We start from the raw sequence: 6,000 nt of genomic DNA, 5'->3' as shown, positions 1-6,000 counted from the left end.
ATTTATCGAATATTTCGGGTTTAAAGATCAATTACGACAAAAGTTCTATCCAATTCTCATCCAATATAGCAAATAATATTAGAAACTGTATAGCTTCTGTACTACAACTTCGTATTACAACTTCTATGGAAAAATATTTAGGTATTCCTATAGTAGCAGGTAGAGTGAAAAACGATTTTTTTGATTACGCTCTCTCCAATCTAAATAAACAACTTTCTAACTGGAAAGCGGATAGTCTATCACAATATGCTATAACAGTTTTAATCCAATCAAACCTTGTCTCAAAAACAAATTATTTAATACAAAGCTTTTCTCCTTCCTACTGGAAAGAAAATAGATGATACTAATAAGTCCTTCTTAAATTCAACTCTTCTTACACACCATTAGAATCATGGGATGACATCAACAAACAAAAATCCCAAGGGGATATGGGCCTACATAAAGCAGAAGATTACAGTTCTGCTCTTCAAATAAAATTATTATGGAAATTATTATCAGACAATAATAGTATTTGGGTGCAACTTATTAATGACAAATACCTACATAATTGTACCATCTTAAATTATAACAAAAAAAAACAATCATGACAATTTTCTAGACTCTTAAACCTAAGAAAAGAATTTCAAAAAAGCATCTTTTGGATTTTAGGTAATGGTAAAGCAATAAATTTAGGGAATGATAATTGGGTAGACAACTTAAACCTAAAAAACTATTTTAACCCAAATTTTCACAATCCTAATACGAAAGTTGAGGAATTTATTACTAATAATAAGCAATGAGATCCAATAAAGTTAGCTATATACCTACCCATTAATATAGTAAATATCATTCTTTCTATTCATATACCTGCTACGAATATTGAAGGCAAAATTATCTGGAAATATTCTGCCACTCGAGAGTTTTCCACTAACTCAGCCTTGAAGTCCTGCAAAAACCTTAATATGACACAATCCCAATCAGTCTTTTCCAAGATTTGGAAATTAGAAATTCCACCAATTTTTTTTTATGGAAAGCGGTATCAGATTGTCTACCTACTACTGAAAGGCTGAATAGATATTACAACAGAGTTTCAAATTGTATCCAATGTAATCATTATATGGAAACAACAAACCATTTCTTCTTTGATTTTCCAATGACAAACAATATGATCACAAAACTTCAATCTAAAACAGGTCAAAATTACTCCATCCAGAATACTATTAACTTCAATGAAGATTTCAACTTCTTTCTTATGAATAACAACAACATTAATGTAATGTATTTCTTCTGGTATGAACTTTAAAAACTAGAAATAATAAATTTTCAACAGAAATAATGTCCAAAATAACTCGGCTGCCGATATCGCTTATTTTCAATTCCAATCTTGGGAATCTTCGAAACTTTTTGACAATATTAAGAATAAAACTTATTCAAACAATAATATTAAGAAAAGAAAAAATAACAAAGGATGGATTAAACCAAGTAATAACTGGGTCAAAATAAATTGCGATGCTTCTTTTCGTATTAATGGTGAGTACTACATCTCCAATATTATTAGTGACCATACAGGAAATTTAATAAACATTAACATGAAGCAAGTTAAGAGTCAATCGGATTTACTAGCTGAGGCTTTAGCTTCTCTAGAAGCAATATCTTCAGCACGTAACATCGGCTATCCAAGGGTCATCTTCGAAGGAGACAACCTTTCATTAATCAACGCAATCAAAGGCATCTGGAAAGGTTTGTGGAATTTCTATGCACATTGTCGAAGATATTAAGGCTTCAGCAAAGAGATTTCAAGAAGTCAATTTCCTTCCTTGCTTCAGAGAAAGTAACAAAGCAACATACATCTTATCTAGTGAGACATCTGATAACCTAAATTTATTAGATATTAAAAAGTATGTATTGTCACTTATCGTACTTGATTATGAAATCAAGACTTTGAGAGTCAAATTGTGTGGCTTACAATCCCCTCTCTATACTTGTCTTAGGTATTTTGCAAGGTTTATCAAGCAATTTGACTAACTTACCTGCGATCGTAGTCTAGAAGCGAACTCGAAGACGCTGGACAGAGAAACAACAAAGGAGAAGGACATGAACACCGGAGGAGACGAAGATCACCATCTGACGTCAGGGGAGAAATGCAATTTGCAAAGACGGAACTGAATTTGGACGGATATTTTGGCGTTGAGAAGGAGAGGTGGAGGAGAGGAGATCGCAAAAAAAGTGAGGAGGACAGAAAGTGTGTTATTAGAAGGCGCTTTTAGGAGAAAACCATCTGCAACATAGATTTTACAAAAAAAAATAGGGAAAAGACAAAAATGGACCTTTTCCAAAAAATAACTTATAAGATGCGTTTTGTTAGCAAAAAAACAGTATCCGTGACTGTTTTCTGTTAAAATTTCCATTCTTTGGGTTAAATAATCATTATACCCATGTCTTTTCCTTACAATTACTTCAAAAATGATTACACTGTCCTTGTCTAGTCGTATTCCTCAAAATTGAAATCTGAACATTATGTTTGAAGAAAGAAGGGAAATAGATGAGTAGAGAAACAATTAAATTGAAGCAGGATGAACAAAGGCCTTATTTTGATCGAATTTGAAATCAAACAAAGTCTTTTCTAACATTTCTAAAAAAAATTCCTCTACCTGAAATCCCTTCTCCAATGAACTCAACTATTCAAAACCAAATTTGACATTTTCTTGGGAAAGTCCATTCTTCAATTGATGAAGAAAGGTTAGTGTTTACATAGAACAAAACTTCTCTCGTCCACCGGTCTCTCATTCCATTGCAGAAACCAAAATCAAAGCTACACCATTATCCAAGCCGCTTCAAAGAATGTATAGCCCGAATTGAACTCACTCGGGTGCCTGAGACACGGGGAATGCCGGAGAAGGAGGAGGAATTGGCGGGGTTGAAAATGGGATGCCTACTCAGATCTAGATGAAATACTCGTCGTTGCCTTGGTCCATTCCATAGACCATGCCCGTTGGTGGTTAGAAGCCAGTGTAAGAGCAGAGACCTGGAACTGGATACGATCTGACGAGGAGGTTATCGCGCCGGATACGATCTGGTTAGGAGTTTGTAGATGATGTCGCGAGACGGTGTGGTTGAGAGGCGGGACAACGCGAGGAGGTTTATCGTGTTGTTGGTTGCTCCACCGGTGGTGGGTATTGTCGTATTGATGAAGAGATATAAAGGAGAAGGATTTTGGGCTTAGCAATCAAACATCTATCTAACCTAATATACTATAAAAGTTGAGTTTAATTAATACCTCCAATTCAACTTTAAAATTCCTATTCTATCCATTACCTTATCATTGATATCTTCTAGAATTTCCTTTTATGCCCTTGTTGACCATCCATATTACGTTGATAATTAAAAGCGAATTTAATTCCAGATAACTACCATTCTCATTTTAAATAGAAACTCCAAATAATCCTTTCATCTTCACAATAAATGTACCATTTACTTAATGAACATTATTCCCTTCATTCGTTACAAAAGAAGAAGAAGCTTATGGTGCAATTTTGAGCAATAAAACAAAATCCTTTTGCATTGTTCTGATCATTAAGCACTTGAAGACTATAAAATATTCACAATTGAGAGAATTCGATAGAAAAATCCAAATTAGAATTCCAGTTATGTCAACGACAAACTTCTGATTCCTACAAGCCATGACTTTTTTCTCCTATCTTTCTCCTATCAACAATGATGATGCATGTGGTGACAACGATGCCTCTCCATTTCCAAAGTTTCAGGTTTGTTTTCTCTTTGGGATCATGATGTTTTTTTTCTAGGTTTCTCACACTTTTAATGTATTTGTAGTTTTCATGCTTTAGTTTTTCGATACGCATAAGTTGTTGATATTTTTCGTGTACATGTTACTTGCTTGTGAAATTTTCTACTAACATCTCTAATCTGTATTAACCAAATAAACATTGTTTGGTGAATGCATGGAGAACACTGAGCATGAGAAGAAAGAATTGGATAGCAATTCTGAGTTTAACGGAATAGATTCTAGGGATCTTTTTCATCCTGAAAATCAAGGTAATCAATTCAATTTCGTTGTGCAACCAATTTTATATCAAAATTCTCCTTTTCAGTGACTTATGGTTCTCTGTGTTGTTCATATGATGATGTTGATTATAGTATCGCACCCCACTCATCCAGGGAATATGCAGGTATATAATTTTTCTCGAATTCTTGTTATAAAAAAATGAGTTTCACCTCTCTCATTTACTCTAGATATTCCATCCTTCTATTGTGATGCACGCCTCTTTGCCTTCTAAACCGTAATTCAGAAATTACTTAGACAACATTTATAACAATTAACTAATCGTTGTTGCTTCTTAAATTTAATTTAATATGATAAATGGAGATATGTATAACATCGCTTTGACCTTCAACCTTCCTCCACCATCCGTTTATCTTTCAAATTCATTAACTGCATTCAATGATCATCATTCCATACATTGAGTGTTACATCTAACTTTTCCCCTTCCATAGAAATAAACTCTAATGAACATACATCATCAATCACTATAATTTACCATCTAACTTTTCCTCTTCCTCTAGAGTTTTTTACCTTTAACAAAAAATGACTTGTCAACCAATATAAAAGAAATCTTACCTTAATATATATAATTTTCATAAAATTAGAAGAGAAAAATATAAGATTGAATGAGCATAAGAACAACCCTCAATCCAGTTTAAACTTATAAGAAGAAAAATAATTGAAAAAAAATGAAGTAAGAAATAGCAATAAGAATATTTGACATGTAATTTAAACGAGAGATATTTTTTAATTATATTAGTAATTATTATCTGAATTAACCAAACATACAATTTCTAATAAGTTCAATGCAAAAGGTTTGATAGAAAAATGTATGATATAAGCAAATAAAACTTACAAATTACATTCTTATCAACTAAATAAACCGTTATAGAGAAACACTATATGTGAATATAATGATTCATGAGAAATGAGGGGCTATCAACAACTCCACTAGTTATAGAGATTTGGAAAGAGAATATTCTAATTATAATCATTAAATATTAATTATTAATGAAGATTTATTAAACCTTAAATAAACTAAAACTCAATCTCACCCAAACCCAGAATAATACTTGCAAGCCTAATATATTTCTTCAAGAAAAAAACTAATAATTAACTTATTTGCCTACATGTTATTCATATACCAGAATCATGAACTACAAATCATATGCATAGAAATATAAACCAATTGTTATAATCAATAATAATTGCAATAAAATTTTACACTACCACGCTAAATAAATTTGAAAGCACTTAGACTTGGTAATCGGGTCGGTCAGGTCGGGTTCGGGGTACAATGCTTCGGGTTTGGGTCATTTCGGGCAAAAAATTTACCATGTCACAATGGGTCAAGTTGTAACGGCTGTATCGTCGGGTCGGGTTGGGTTAACAGATCGAACCACGCAATTTTTTTCTTCTTCTTCTTTTTTTAAATTTTTTTGATTAATAATATAAATTTAATAAGATTTCTTTGCATTTATTTGTGAAAATGCAAATCAAGTTCAAAATATAACACATATATTAGTATTACTATTTAATATAGATGATGCATTTCATTAAATATGGAAATTAGACAACCTATTATAGGAGATTTCAATTCAATTATAGACACAATACATCAATATGTTGATAATATTTATAAGATTTTCTTCTATTGGTCTTCCTAACATTGTTTCCATGTATTTGGGTTAGGACATTACCAAAAAAATGTATTTGGGTTAGGATAAATACCAGCCAATAAAATTATGTTATGTGATAAAAAAAAATGCGTGTGGACCATTTGATTGTGATACAGCTAGGTTACATCTGACGGTTAGAAATCTGTGCGCGGAGATCGCGCGTGTTCTCCTTCAACCAAATCTGCGCATTGCTTAATGTCGGCGCTATTTCCTTTCTTCTCTGAATTTTGGCCTCTATTTGGCGACTAATTTTTTGAATCAATAGAATGTGCTATTTCCTTT

The sequence above is a fragment of the Phyllobates terribilis genome, unplaced genomic scaffold, assembly GCF_046119375.1.
Source record: "Phyllobates terribilis strain yellow unplaced genomic scaffold, ASM4611937v1 Scaffold_7463__1_contigs__length_37515, whole genome shotgun sequence".
NCBI classification, from domain to species: Eukaryota; Metazoa; Chordata; class Amphibia; order Anura; family Dendrobatidae; genus Phyllobates; species Phyllobates terribilis.
The sequence above is the reverse complement of the archived record's forward strand: the minus strand, read 5'-3'. Positions refer to the sequence as shown.